We start from the raw sequence: 16,778 nt of genomic DNA, 5'->3' as shown, positions 1-16,778 counted from the left end.
ATAAAGTAAAACTCCGCGATGCGATCAACATGTCTATTGCTGCTTCCTCATAAATCCTTTGTGAAGTACATCTGGTCTGTCAGATTTATAAATATTCAATCCAGCTTCCTTTTCAAAGATGACCTCAACATTGATAAGAATAATCTTAGACTTTACTTACACAAGTCCCATGGTCACTTGGTATTTCTGGAAGAATTTCTGGACATTCTTCCAATGAAGATAGACGCAAATAAACTGTTTCTTTTCCCTGCGATTTCTCTGTTCTCTGCAATAGACTATCCTGAACGCACACCAACTGTTCCACATTTGACCTTGTTTTTATTTTTTTTTCATACCTTGATAGATGCTTTTTATCAGTTTTTTTATGTTTTTCTTTTGTTTGCATGTTTTTTCTGTTTTCGATTTTCTTCTCAGTTTCTTGGTCATCCTTTGCAGGGTCCTATATTTCTCTGAATCCACTGGATTACTACAACTTGGCATTTTTCTAAGCTGCTTCCTTTCATCAAATAGGTAAGTGAAGGTGGGATTGAAAGTGATACTCGGAGAGGAGGGTGGACCAGATTGACAGCAAGGAAGGTGGACGCATAGGAATGTACAAAAGGGCGGTGCTGACTTGGAGGGTTGGAGTGGGATTGGGTGGGATTAGTTGAAATGGGAATATCCACTATGATCCCCTGTGTTTGGAGGGTGCCAAGGCAGAAGAGGAGGCTTTCTTCCTGCAGGCTTCTGGTGGCTCGGGTTTGGCGATGGAGCAGGTCCAGGACCCTCATGTCCTTGGCAGAGTGGGAAGGGGAGTTAAAGTGCTCAGCCACAAGGCGATGAAATTGTTCAATGAGGCTGTCCCAGAGATGTTCTCTGAAATGTTCCACAAGTTGACCTTCTGCCTCACCAATGTAGAGAAGAATACATTGGATTCAATGGAAGCAGTAGATGAGGCGGTCTGTCTCCCTTCATCACCTATCACTTTCAACCCTACCTTCCCTACCTACCACAATCCCTGCTAACCTCCCCCCTGCCTCACCCCCTTCTCATTTATCCCTCAGCCCCCTTGGCCGAGAAGCTTCATTCCTGATGAAGGGCTTATGCCTGAAACATCGATTTATCTGCTCTTAGTATGATGCCTGACTGCTTTTCCATCACCACACTCTTCGCCTCTGATCTTCAGCATCTGTAGTGCCGACTTTCTCCTCACACCTTGATGGCTTGCATGACTCAGATTTATAACAGTTACTTCAAATAAAACAAAAACTGTCGTGTACTCAAACAGCATAAAAGAAAACCAGTACATTGTGGACACTGTTCCCAAAATGTCCTTTCCAGCAAATTTTTCAATGAGCTCTTCTGATCACTCAACACCAATTCCTAAATCACCTGATCTCGAGCTCAGTGCTTAACATAAAGCTCATGTAAACCATCTCACACGTGGCCTTGAAATCCATTTTCACAGCATTAGCATTCAATTGGGTAAACACTGTTTAGATATAACTTAAACAGTACATTATCACTGCAGTACCCACAAAAGTGTATAACTCATTTCCTGTTTTATAACATGTCCAGCATTTGTATTGCAGCTTTCACTTTGATATATAACTCCCATCAATGTTTGCTCCTCCTTGCTGTATTTGCGATCCACCTTACTAGATCCTGTGGAATCTGAGCGATGTGGGCTCTGGGGAGATTGATGGTAGAGATCATCTCGCCACATCATTTATGATCTTCTCAAACTTTAATTACTCCAGGTCTCCGTTATGCTGATGGAGTAGAGAAGGACAATGATCTTCCAGCAATGTTCTGTATTCCCCCAGAGAGCTGAGACAGCTCTAACCTGGGTGGGAACCTTACAGCAGGCCGGTAAAGTGTTGCTGCTGCTGCACAGGCTCTTTGTGAGATCACATCTAGAGTAGTGTGTACAGATTTAATCTCTTCAATGAAGAAAGGATGTTGTTATATTGGAAGCAGCTCAGAGATGGTTCCCTCAACTGATTCCTGCAATGAAGTTGCTAGGTTATAATGAAAGGATGATCAGGTTGACCAAGTAGCCATTGGAGTTTACAAAGATTAAAGATGAACTCATTTGAACATAAATTGCAGAAGGAGTGAACGAGTGAAGTGAATTACACAGATAATGGAGGAATCCATTCCGTTCTCCAGCCTGTTACACAGGAACAACAGGAGGATATTCAGGCCTTCGACCCTGTTACACCGAAACAGGACGAGGCTATAACAGTAGGCCATGCTGCACCAGTATCCTGTTAAACAGCAACAGGATCAGTCCATTCAGCCTCCTCAAGTCTGTAACATAGGAGCTTGAAGGGGTCACACAGTGACTGGAGATTGTTACACTGGGATAACAGGAGGCCATTCAGACCCACCGAGCCTATTGCAAGGGAATTGGATAAGGATAAAAAACTATCTGACACTTCTTGAATGAGAAAGGAAGAGGCAATTTAGACACGTGTCTGTTGTATGGGAATAAGAGAAGGCCAATCCATCCCTCGGTTCCATCTCCGGGATACATGAGGAGACCATTCAGTATCTCCACCTGTTATGAGAAGTATGAGAAGACCCATCAGCCCCTCAAAGTGTTACACAGCAACAGGAAGATTCCATAATCTCCCAATCCTCTAAAGCATCAACAGGAGGATGTCATTCTGGCCTTGGAGTTGGCAACATGTGAACACCAGAAAGACATCAGCTCATCGATTTTGTACACCAGCAGGATGGTGAGTCCATTCAACCACACGTGGCTCTTACACAGCATTTGGACCAGATCTCTTAAAAACGTGTGCCTTTTAAACAGTAATTCAAAGAAAACGTAAAGCTTTTCGAAAGGGAAGAACTTGTAATAATGGTATACATTACGGACGAAAGTGTAACAATAAACTATTGTAATTTAAGGCAAATTGTTAGAGTCCATTGTTCAGGATATTTGCAAATTAAACCACAATTCATCTGAGTCAACATGGTTTTACGTAGGCTAAACCGTGTTTGAATTGTTTGCTTGAGTTATTTGAAGATATCACAAACAAGGTGGGTCGTGGAATCCTGGAGATGGAACATATCTGGCCTACCTGAAGGCATTGGATGTGTCACTTCTCCAAAGAGTAAGTGGTAAGATCAGACAACATGGGTCTAGGAGTAATTTATTAGCATGGATGGAGGATTGGTTAACCAACAAAATGGAGTCAGATGGAATAAATGTATAATTTTCTTTTGCTGCAAATGTGTTGCTGGTCAAAGCACAGCAGGTTAGGCAGCATCTCAGGAATAGAGAATTCGACGTTTCGAGCATAAGCCCTTCATCAGGAATAAGAGAGAGAGAGCCAAGCCGGCTGAGATAAAAGGTAGGGAGGAGGGACTAGGGGGAGGGGCGATGGAGGTGGGATAGGTGGAAGGAGGTCAAGGTGAGGGTGATAGGCCGGAGTGGGGTGGGGGCGGAGAGGTCAGGAAGAGGATTGCAGGTTAGGAGGGCGGTGCTGAGTTGAGGGAACCGACTGAGACAAGGTGGGGGGAGGGGAAATGAGGAAGCTGGAGAAATCTGAATTCATACCTTGTGGTTGGAGGGTTCCCAGGCGGAAGATGAGGCGCTCCTCCTCCAGCCGTCGTGTAGTTGTGTTCTGCCGGTGGAGGAGTCCAAGGACCTGCATGTCCTCGGTGGAGTGGGAGGGGGAGTTAAAGTGTTGAGCCACGGGGTGATTGGGTTGGTTGGTTCGGGCGGCCCAGAGGTGTTCTCTGAAGCGTTCCGCAAGTAAGCGGCCTGTCTCACCAATATAGAGGAGAAGGAAATCAGCTCGAGGTGACATTGAATAATAGCAGAGGATGGTTTTTTTTTTTAATTTTCTTTTGGCAAATGCAATTTGTGGGGTGACATTGATTTCAGTACTCATGGCTCAACCATTTCCGATCGATGGAATGACTGTACTCTGTTGATGGGATCGAAAAATCGATGCCACATTTTCAGATGACACTAACATCGATGGGAAATTACTTCAGAATGATGGTGCAAGAGATTTTAAATCTATATGGATAGGTTGGGTGAATGGGCCAACATTTAGCAAGGAAAATTAAAGTGAAGAAATATGGGGCTTTTAGGGTGTATGTTTGCTCGCTGATCTGTGGGTTTGATATCCAGACATTTCGTCACCTGGCGAGGTAACATCATCAGTGGCGACCTCCAAGTGAAGCCAAGCTGTTGTCTCCTGTTTTCTATTTATATCTTTCTCCTGGATGGGGTTCCTGGGGTTTGTGGTGATGTCATTTCCTGTTCGTTTTCTGAGAGATTGATTATCTAAATGGAGAGAAAGTTCAAAGTGCTAAGGTGCAGAGGGATCTGGATGTCTGCTTGCATATCACAGAAAACCTGCATGCAGGTACTGCAAGTAATGAGAAATGCAAGCATAATTTCAGTGTTTACTTCTAAAAGGATAGAGTAGGGAGTGTTGGTGTAGCTATGCAAGGCATTTGTGAGGCTGCAACTGGAGTACAGTTTGGGTGTCCTGCAGAATGAGGTATTTTCATTGGAGGCAATTCAGAAGAGCTTCATTAGATTGATTCCATATTTGAAGTGTTTGTCTTATGAAGGGAAATTGAGCAGGTTAGGCCTATACTCTTGAGTTTATAAGAATGAAAGGAAATCTCATTGAGTTCTGTAAAATTAGATAAGTAATTGAAAGTGTAGATGTGCGTGGATTTTTTTTTCATGTGGCGCAATCTACAACAAGAGACTAGAGTGTTAGGATGGAGAGATGGCACGAAAAGGGAATAGAGGCCGAGTTTACATCAGCCTCATCGAGCGGTTGGATTCCTCACAGATGCTAATTGTTCTTATTCAACTCTTCAACTGTGTTGTATAGGAATGAGGGAGGATTGGGTATCATACAGGAGCAGGCACTCAGGATAAATCAGTTAGAGAGAACATAACCAGTCGCGCCACACAGTGACCACCGCTGGGTTCTCAACTATTTACAGTCTATATTAATGATCAGGAAGATGGGACAGATATACAGATGCTGCGTTTGGTGATGTCGCTGTGATAAGCAAGAGATTAAATTATCAAGAGAGGGTGGAGAGTCTGCAAATAGATTCAGAGAGGTAAAGGCAATAGATAATAGTTTGTCAGGTGGAATCTAACATGATATAAACTGTCATTTCATTTACAGAAATAATGGAAGGCAGTATGTTACTGAAATGGAGAGGGATTACAGGACTTAGTAATACTGTGTACTGGGAGGTTCACTCAGACCCGTTCAGAAATGGCAGGTTTTGCTCCATCCCTGTTTGTCAGCTCCCAGACACTCCAAGTGACCCCATTGCTCTCCGTACACATGGAATACTTTGATGTGGTTGATTGATGGTGGGGATGGGGTTTTGAAACCTGCATCAAAAGGATATCCTTTATCCAAGATATATTCATTTCTTTCCACGTGGAGACCCGATGACGATGAAAATGGCTGACTGCTTCTGAATGAAGAGGCCATGACTGCTACCAGGACAGTGGGTATTCACCAACATGATATACTGTGCATGCGTTACATTAAAAGAGAGAGAAATCCTCTCCCCATTGACACGGGTACTCTGCAGATGCACTGTACACCATCGGAAATCCCACTATACTGGATATACCCGGAAGCTCCCTGCTGTGGGAGAAACAATGTATTTACCTCATCCACCATGTATATCCTCCATCACCGAATGGTGACATTGATGTTGTGATATTGGGAAATGATGGATGTGTCACCTTGTCCAGCGTGGAATGTTCTGGATCATAGAAGCTGTATGAGAAACAGTAACCCTAACAGCCACTGCCAGCATCATCCTCCCCCGGTGTGAAACTGCAGGTCGTGTTGAAGGAGGTGGAGGTGAAACCATTCTATGAGCAGCTCCTTGTTCAATCAGTGTCCCCTCACACTCTGCTCCTGGGTTAAGTGAAGCTTGGGAAGCTGTTCCTGGAAAACCCAATGGGGATACAGCAGATCCCTTTCCCCACACACACTCACTGCGTGGTTTCAGAGTTCCCCTCTCTGCAGCCTCTGCTCCATTCGTTGTTCATGAAACAGACTCAGATGCTGCATCCAGAGTTGGGTCACCAAATGCTCAAGTCTCCCTGCATGTCTGAGGCAGCTCACAGCACATCCTCCAGCAAACCATCCGCAGCCCCTCCACTTAATTTTCAATTACAGGATTCATCACAAATCCCTTGGCTACAAGTTTTTGTGGACCAGTCCAGATCTCCCCAAAATACTTTAAGAAGGCCGCTTAGACCCAACCCTTTCCTTATTTTGAATATAGATGGGAGGTGTGCGTTCCAGATATGTTGTGACTGGTCAAACCACTCAACATTAAGCAAAATATAATCTATTCAAATGCTTTAGTTAAAATAAAATCAAAGAAAAGAATATTTTGGAAGAGCTTATATGTTGGAACACTTACATAAACAATAGATACCGTTCCTTCTTGGTTTATACTGCTTTGCTTTGTATATTCAAATACAGATCCTTACAGCAGTTTGCCAATCCCGGAGGTTACAACATCAACAGAGATCGCAGAGAGAAAAGCAGCTGGGGATCATTTATTGAAACTTCCAACCCTTCTCGGATCCCCAACAGCTTCTGAATGCTGCAGCTAAAAACAAAACGAGAAAACCTGGTCTGGGAGATCTGGGCACTGCCCTTCCATTGTTATCACCGTTTTAATGAAACCTAAAATCTTAGATTTTTACTTAAACTGTTTTCAGACAGCAGTTCTGCACGTCTGCCTTTAAAACCTCTCTTCAAAAAAAAAACACAAGAGAAAATAAACGTTTTACAATGATAGTATCTTCACAACTCATTCTTTAATAAAATAATCCATCAATACACAAATGTGGATTCATTTGAGACCTCCTAATATTCCTCTATTAGTAGACGGAAATGTGTGTGTGTGTGTATATATATATATATATATATATATATTACATTGACTTTGAGCATACAAATGTTCACAACTATTTCGATTTCAGTCATTTTACTCCTGCCACAGAATGCCTTTGTCTTTCCTCATCCAAGTCTCCACAAGGTGTCAAAATTTAGGTTTTCTCGCCCTGTCACCTGGGTAGTTTCAAATTGAATGGTAGCAATAATAAGCTCAATCGAAACAGACTGGTATTTTTCTCCCTAAACCTCTCCAAAAACTTTAAGGGGTCACGATCAGTGAAAAAGATTTGTCTCATGTATGTTATTGGTAATGTAAATCTGAAATGTTGTAACGCCAACACCAAGCCGAAGGCTTCCTTCCCCATTGTGGAATAAATCTGTTGATGTTTCCACTGGACTCTCCAACCACACGTTACATAATGGAGCACTTCTCATCTCTCCAATAGTCCTTCTGAATGGCATAGCTCCCCATGTCACAGCATAAAAGACTTTCATATTTCCGTCCCTCTTAATGCTCTAACCTCTTTACCTGCTACTACTGGCCTATGCCAGTAAACCTTACTTTCACAGGTATATGTTTTAAGAAGATCTCACACATTCTTCAATCTCTCACAGAAACCAAACTTTGATTTCTGAACTCAATCAGCAGCATCAGCCATTTCAGCTTCTCACCTTGCCATTTTAACTCTCAGCTCTTCCACACGAGTTCTCACGACTGCAGGAAGTGAATTGTTGAACTTCTCCAAAATAAGAATCTCTCTAAGAGTGTCATAGGTTTGCTCTGTTTTTAATACCTTTACCCACTTTTCAAAATTACTTTGTTTGATCCTTTCAAACTCAATGCGTGTTTAACCAGAGACCCTTTTTTAGATTCCTGTAATGCTGTCTGTCAGCTTCTGGCAGAAGTTCATATGCACTTTCAGTTGGCATACTGGCCACTCCATACTGGCTGGATACCTCATCCGATAGGGATGCAAATACCTATCAGCTTTTTTTGGATCAACTAAATCCACATTGCCACTGGTGTCTGCATTTGCTTAGCCACTTCTCAAACGAAATTCAAAAGGCTTCCCCATCCTTCTCATCAAATTTAGAGAATGCCTGGATACATTTAAACAGAACCCCATTAGGCCATTGTTTACAATAGGGTTGCTCAACCTCACTAACCTCCTCATCCAGCCGACCGTCTACCTTCATCACCGCCTTCTATGTCAACTTTCCTCTCTAATTGCTAACTTTTTAAGTTGAAACTCTCTGCTTTTCTTCTGTCCTTTTCTCTCTTTCTTCTTCATTTCCCTTTTTTTATTTCTACTTTTCACCATAATTCAAACTGTTTCAATTCCTTCTCATGTTCAAGGTGCCTCATTTGAAATTGAATTCCAGCCATTTCCAAAGAGTCTGATGGCGTTTCCAACAAATGTAATTGCCGAGCTATAGCTGTAATTATCTCACATTTTCTCACAGACGATCGCAACCCCAACTCCATCTTGTCTGCCAATTCCTACAGTTTTGCCTTCATTACCTTTTGTAAAACCCCCAACTTCACTTTTCCACACCCAGAGAACTCTTGGTGACTGAATCTTTATACAAAAAATACCAACCGAATTCAACATCGGGAAAAAAGACACTAGCAACTACCATATGCGATCTTTGAACCCAATAGTCTCCTGGTGCATTCTCTCCAGTGTCTGCATGAGCTTATTCTGGATGCTTTGGTATCCTCCCACAATCCAAAGATGTGCATGTCAGGTGTATTGGCCATGATAAATTGTTCATAGTTTTCAGGGATGTGTGGGTTAGGTGCCTTAGTTGGGGTAGATGTGTAACAATAGGGTAAAGGAATGGGTCTGGGTAGGTTACTCCTCGTAGGGTCGGTGTGGACATGTTGGGTCGAATGGCCCGTTTGCCTACTGTATAGATTGTATTTCTAAACCCAATTTGGTATTATCGACTTAGAACAAGACAAGAGACCCCAGTTTGCCAGAAACCAACCAGACTGTCTCAAACTATTTTAAGAAGGTAGCTTGGATGCCAATCTTTCCTTATTTTAAAGGTAGATGTGAAGTGGGAGTTCCAGATGTGATGCTACTAGTCAAACCACTCACCATTAAGTAAAACGCAATATATTTAAACACTCTAATGAAAATCCAGACAAAATGAAGAGGAATTTAGAATAACTTAACTATTGGAAATCTTAACCGAATAATGGATGCAGTACCTTCTGCAAATGAACTGTTCCAATATACTAACATCACCTAAACACACTCCTTGGTAAAAAGGAACATTCAGACATGTGTTCTTGCATACGGTTCTCCAATCCAGGAGGAAACAGCATCAAGTGAGGTTCCAGAGAGAATAGCAGCTCGGGATAATTTACTAACACTTGCAACCTTCTGGGACCCCAAGCACCTGGTGATTGTTATAGCTACAATCAAAAGAAACCTAGAAAGCCTGCTCTGTGCCAGCTGGCCATTGTTACTACAATTTATTTGTTAAAAAAACCCTAAAAGCCCCGTAATTTATTTATTTGAGCAGTTTTCAGTAGGCAGTTTGGCCTTTAAGGTCTCTTACTAAAAAAATGGATAAAATAACCTTTTATTAAAAAAAAGTGACAGCATTATCAGGCAATTTAGCTGCCTGGTCCTTTACTCAGTGGGCTTCCTCATGTTACTGATCGCAAGATCACCTGAGAGGGACAGCCACAGGTACTGACCAAGTTACAAGGATGTTTCTCATAACTTCTGAAACACGCCTATCCATGGACCATCATATGGGACATACCAGGAAGTGAACAATCGCTTATCACACCCCATTTCATTATTTCTGAGCTACACAATGCCAGCACTCGGTACACTAGGGAGCCAAAACCCAAGACCAGGGAAAGATACAAAGGGACAGAGAGATTCACATTAAAGACTGAAATAGACAGTTAATTAACTGAAAAGATGTTGTGGAAATATGGGGAAAAGACAGGGCAGTGGGACTAACTGGAGAAGTGAGATCTTCGTGAGTAAAATTACAAGAATGAGAACATTCAATAAAGGCATTGCCAGATTAGCTGAAATGGTTTGTTACATCAAATTCTGAATCTGCTTCACAGAACACCACAAACAACATTAACTGGGACAAGATGACAGCCCCGTATGGAGAGCTGTGCAGATCATGCTCGCGTGTTGCTCATTAAATTTCACTATCTACCCAGTATGAGAGTATTGCAAACTTTACTATCATATGCTTACTATATTCACATCAGGTTACTGCCTACAATGGGAAGGTTTGCTCTCTCTGCTTGTGTGTGTGTGTGTGTGTGTGTGTGTGTGTGCGCGCATGTGTGCGCGTGATTGACGTGGTTAAATGAGAAACTCATTGTCTGAGAAAGAACGCACTTGAAGAAAACAATTTTAAATACGAACAACTGGCAGGCTTTTTGTTAATCAACAGAGAGAACGAGAGAAGTTTCATGGACAGATATGGTAAAGTGTTTGAGAATGTTAAAATAAAGGCATTGCCAGACACAACAGCAATATACGTCAGCATGCATGAATGGCAGATAGGTGGGAGTTTGGCGTGAGTTTGAATCAGATTTGTTTGGGCAGGTTTGAAGCCGGGAGCATCAGCAGCAGATTCTTGCCTTCATTAAGACTGTATTTCATATCTCAAGATTCAAACAGCAGATGGAATAAACCAGTGAGATATATTCGGGAGTGATGAGTATTTCAAGTTAGAAATGGTCAAGGAATGGTGTCAAGAATCAGCTCAGTGTCAAAGGGATCTCCCACATTTGTGACGTGTCTGCTTCTGCTGCAGATATTGTCCAGGGATGGGATGGAAACAGTAGAGGAAGTGGAGTTTGTAACCTGAAGAGTAGACAATGACCTCCATGCTCTTAACAGCAAAGGCAATGATATAATGAATTGTGGTTCTCCCCGAAACAGAATAGGTCAACATAGAGACCAGGAGTAACACTGGCAGAGCAGAGAGCGAGACAGTAATTGAACACCTTCATTGATGTCAGTTAGTAGTGTTCTGTAAAGTGAATATCTGGATTGAGAGATTCCACAGTAGCAATAATTTTGGCAAGAAGTGTAGACTATATGAAATAACAATAATACAGTCATAACTGGTTTATAGAAAACAAAATCTGGACAGTGACACTCACCAGGAACACCAACGATAGCCAGGAAGGGATAATAGAAGTATTGAATAATGAGAAGAGCGTAATAGATCTGCGATGATAATGACAACCAATTAAATGCAGAAAGATACCAAACATAATCGGATAAGCTCCTGTCTATTGTTGAAATATTCCTGTCTAATGTTCTCAGATTCTGACCCATTGTTGGAATATTCCAGTCTAATGTTCCCAGATTCTGACCCATTGTTGGAATATTCCAGTCTAATGTTCTCAAATTCCGATCCATTGTTGGGACATTACCGTCTAATGTTCTCTCCTAAGAGTCTGATCTCTCCTCCCCCACTCTCTGGATCTGCTGATCCCCGCCAGTGCTGTCGGTGATGCTCCCGCTCATGTTATGGGTTGACACATTGTACGGAGGCCATTTATCATTAAAAGATGGAAACTCTCCACTGGGATAATTAGAATCCATGGAGGTTGCATTAATCACAGTCACTGAACAAACAGACTCAGTTAACCAGTTCCATACATCACTTTTCATTTACTGGTTTTGGATGGAATAGTTGAGGGTTGCTGAGGGATGGACCATAAATCTTTCAATCTTTTTAATCTTTTTTTCCTTTTATATGAGAATATTAACAGAACACTGCAGCAGTCTATATATGTTCCACACTGTTTATGAAAGGAGGCAGTTATAAAAAATACAGATCGGCTGCATAAAAAGAAGTCAGGTGGGCAAGTTTATAGATACCTGAACCCAAAGTACGGGACTTATTGACCAGTGTGAGGCTACTCATGGTTTTAATGCCCTGTTATCAAATCCTGTCATAACGTTGAGACAGAGCATTGAGACTGCTGCTCAGGAACTGGCCAAAACAATTCTGTTCCTATGGGCCTCTTACAGAGGGATAAGAGAAAGCCATTCAGCCCATATTAGTCTGTTGCTACTTGAAAAGGTGGAAAACTGGAATATTGGCACATTTTGCCAACAGAATTATTCAAAACAAAAAGATGTGTCACTGCAGCTGTATGAGGTGTTACTGAGAGGGCACATTGTGTTCTCTGTGTTTCTGTAACTGAGAATGGTTGGACCACCATTAGATACAGTTTACTGGCAGTGCGTAATCCATGGGTTAATGTGTCATTTGATGTCTCGGATCTGTTACACAGGGACAGGAGGATGCCATGAAGTCTCTTGAGTCTATTTCAGAGGGACAGGAGGAGCCAATTCAGCCTCTCGAGCCTGTTCCAGAGGGGCAGGAATTGCTTATTTAACTTTCAAATCTGTTAGACATACATATTAGTTTCAAACTAGTTGTGGAATACGAACGACCTGATGTAAACATTAAAGTTCCTACTTTGAATAAGGTCAATTTTGAAAGCGTTAGATGAGCTCTGTGAAAGGCTGATTGGGATACCCTATTTGCAGGTAAAGGGATGGTTGGAAAATGCAAGGCGATTACAACTTGGTGTCAGAGAGTCCAGAGCCATCGTGTTCCTATTAGTGAGATGGGCAAGGCTGGTGGGTGCAGGGAGTGCTGGATGGCTAGATATATTGATGCTCTGGTCAAGGTAAGGAAGGAGGCATATGTCAGGTAAACAGAGCTGAGATCAAGTGAGTCCCGAGAGCAGTATAAGGGAAGTAAGTATATAGTCAATGGGGAACTCAGCCAGAAAAATATGGACATGAGATGGCTTTAGAAATAGGGTTAACGAGGCATTGAAGCAACTCTACACGTCCTTTAATGGCAAAATATCAATTAGGGAGAGAATAGGGCACCTTACAGGTCAGTAAGGCTACCTATGTGCGTAACCATAGGAGATGGAAGGGTTACTAAACAAGTATTTCTCCTCAGTATTTAATGTAGAGGAGCTTGCAAGAATGAGAGAATGAAGAAATGTATAGTGATATCTTGAATAGTATCTGTATTACAAGGAGATGTTGGACATTTTAAAACATATAAAGGTGAACAAATCCCTGGGACCTGATCAGTTGTATCCCAGAGGTTTGTGGGAAGCTCGGAAAGAGATTGCTCAAGTCTTTTGCTGATATATGTGTATTATTGATTTACACTGGTCAGGCGTCAAAAGACTGGAGGGCTGCTAACAGTGTCATTATTTAAGAAAGTAAGGAAAATACAGCTAACTATAGATTGGTGAGCCTGACGTCAACGGTGACTAAATTGTTGGCGGGGTTGGGGTGAGGGGTTTGATGGAAAGGATGTATATGCATTTGGAAAGACAAGGACTGAAGAGGGCTTTGTACATTGGAGATCACGTCTCACTGACTTGGTGGAATTTTTTGAAGAAGTGTTGAAGATGATTGATGACGGCAGGACAGTGGATGTTGTCTTTATGCAATCCAGTAAGAAAACCAAAATGGTATACGTGGTAGACTAGTTATCAAGGTTAGACTGCCTGGAATCCTGGAGAGCTCGTCATTTAGGTCCAATTTTTTCTTGAATATTTGAGATAGGCCGTGAGAGTGGACATTTGTTCATTGAACTTGGAGACCTGTGACTAGTGGCGTGCCACAAAGATCAATAGTGAGTCTTTTGTTACTTATGCAAATCAATGTACTTGAGTAAGTGAAGTATGGTCAGTAAGTTTGTAGATAATTCCAAATTTGGTGGTAACGTCGACAGTGAAGAATAATGTCTCAGAATATAATGAGGCGTTGATTAGATGAACCGAGGAGTGGCAGATGGAGTTTATTTTAGATAAGTGTGAGGTGTTGCATTTTGGCACGAAATATCAGAGTAAGAAGTATAGGTAGGGTCCTGTTGAAAGTTGCCAATCAAGGATAACTCCATAGAAATTATGGAATCCCTACAGTGAGGAAACAGGCTATTCGACACATCGAGGCCACACCGACCCTCCCAACAGTATCCCACTGGACAAACCCCTACCCTATCCCTCTGAGCCAGCATTTCCCATGGCTGATCCATCTCGCCCACACATTCCAGGGTACCATGCACAATTTAGGATGGTCAATCTACCCTTACCTGTACATCTTTATACTGTCAGAGGAAAACATAGTACCCGGAGGAAACTCACACAGACACGGGGAAAATGTACAAACACCACACAGCCAGTCATTCACGGATGGAATTAAACCCAGATCGCTGTCCTGTGAGGCACCTTGCGGTGCAGGTTCTCAGTTCCTTGAAAGTGCCGTCACAGGTAGACAGCATCGTGAAGAAAGCACTTGGTGATCTTCCCTTTATTGGTGTGTGCTTTGACTCTAAGCATTTGCGTGACGTGTTGCATCTGTACAGGATATTTGGCCACTTTTGTAATATTGCCTTTAATTCTGGTCTCCCTGCTGTCGGAAAGATGTTGTCAAACTTGAAAGGGTGCAGAAGAGTTTTGAAAGAATGTTGCAGGTGTAGGAGGGTTAGAGTTGCAGGGAGAGTTTGAATAGGCTGGGGCTATTTTCAAGTATTGAGGCTGAGGAGTGACGTTAGAGTGGTTTATAAAATCATGAGGGTCATAGATAAGGGAAACAGTCAATGTCTTTTCCCAGGATAGACAAGTCCAAATATAGATGACAAAGGTTTAAGGTGAGAGGAGAAAGATTTAAAAAGGGACACTAAAACAACATTTTCACACAGACACTTCTGTGTGTACGGATTGAACAGCCAAAAGAGGTAGTGGAGGCAGGTACAGTTGCACCTTTTAAAAAGCATTTGGATGGATACATGCATGGGAAGTGTTTAGAGGGAGATGGGCCAACTGCTGGCAAGGGGGACGAGATTAATTTAGGAAATTTAGTCGGTATGGATGGCCAGACCACAGGATCTTTTTCCGTGCTGTACATCTCTGAGAGTCTATTGACACTTGAGTGTTTAACATGGGAACAGAAGGCGGTTATTCAGATTCTGAATTCTGTCAGTCAGCTTGTTTGCTCAATTACTGACAGTCAAATACAAAAATAAATCATTCAGATTTTGATGGTGTTTTACAGAAACCGGAGAAGGGCTTTTACTCAAGAAAAGCGATAAAGAATGTGAAGAGGCTTCAGTCCCTCAACTCCATTCCACAGGAGCAGCAGTTGAGCACAGACCTATTGGAGCCTGTTACTGTGGAGCAGGAGGAGGACATCTACTTTCACACAACATCGATTAGGCGACAGTCGCTCAGCTGCTCGAGACTGGGACACAGGAACAGGAGGCAGTCACTCAACTACTTGAGACTGGGGCACAGGAACAGGAGGCAGTCACTCAACTACTCGTGACTGGGACACAGGAACAGGAGGGAGTCATTCAACTGCTCGTGACTGGGACACAAGAACAGGAGGGAGTCACTCAACTGCTCAATACTGGGATACAGGAACAGGAGGCAGTCACTCAACTCCGCGAGACTGGGTCACAGGAACAGGACGGGGACACAGGAACAGGAGGCAGTCATTCAAAAGCTTGAGACTGGGACACAGGGTTCAAACACAAGAATGAAAACAAAAAATATAGGTATGGCCAGAAGTTTAGCTCTCTCACATTCGCAATCCAACTCACATAACCACTCCATCCATTATACTTTCAGGATGGAGCACTGAGTAGATCCGACTAGCGTACTGTTGAATGCAACCCAGCAATACCCAGAATGGAACTCTGTGCAGCCCACACCAATGCTTGATCTATTATCATGGGCTAAATGTCCAGCTTGGCAGCTGTGCATACCGCACTGGTTCGTTCTTATCTCAACCCAGGCTGTTGCATTGTTCGGTAACACTGTATTAGGTCGCTGCCCAGTGTGGGGAAACTTGCAGCCAAATGTTGGAAGTGACAGGATGTGCAGCTCCAAACCATTTACAGCTCCATATCTCCACTGTGCCTGCGATGGAGAAACGTCAATGGAAACAGTTTAAATACCAACAGTACTGATTAAGGCGAGTATCACACCAGTATTTAAAGTTGAAATAGCTGAGATAATATCCAATGATGTTTCGTGAATGGTACGAAGTCGTTAGATGGTGTTGGTAATGTTATAGCGGTTGCAATATAAGCCTCCAAATTAACAATGGGAAATTTGAGGAAGAAATATACAGAGAGATTGGGGAGACTTGCAGGAGAACAGGATTTTTATAATAGGTGATTTCAATTTTCCAAACATAGACTGGGACTTCCAGATGGTTAAGAACTTAGATGGAACGTAATTTGTTAAGTGTGTTCAGGAAAGTTTCCACAAACAATATATAGAATAACCTACTCGGGAAGGGACAAATTCGAACTACTGTTGGGAAATAGGGCAGGATAGGTGAAGGAGATAAAGTGGAGGAGCATTTTGGGAAAAGTGGTTAGAGTTGTATTAATTTTAAAATAGTAATGGGAGGGTCAAAATTGGTCCACAGATTCAACTTTTAAATTGTGGCAAGGCGTATATAGTTGGAATTAGACAGGGGATTGCGGGGATGATTGGAGTTGTTTGTTTCGAGGTAAAAGGATTTTGGGCAAGTGGGAGGGCTTTAAAAGTGAGATAGCTCGAGTTCAAGGTTTCCATTTTCCTGTGAGGGTGAAGGTAAAGTGAGACTGGAAGGGAGAACCCTGGATGTCAAGAGATATTGAGGCTCTGACCAGAAAGAAAGGTGGCGTGGCTCAGGTTCAGGCAGCTCGGATCAAGGGAATCCCTGGAGGTATACAGGAGATAGAGGAGTTTAGTGAATAAGGAAATCAACAAGGCGAAAGGGGGTTATGAGATAGCCTTGGCTGAGAAATTTAGAGTGAATCCAAATT

The sequence above is a fragment of the Hemiscyllium ocellatum genome, chromosome 44 (assembly GCF_020745735.1).
Source record: "Hemiscyllium ocellatum isolate sHemOce1 chromosome 44, sHemOce1.pat.X.cur, whole genome shotgun sequence".
Lineage (NCBI taxonomy): Eukaryota > Metazoa > Chordata > Chondrichthyes > Orectolobiformes > Hemiscylliidae > Hemiscyllium > Hemiscyllium ocellatum.
This window is presented reverse-complemented; position numbering follows the sequence as displayed.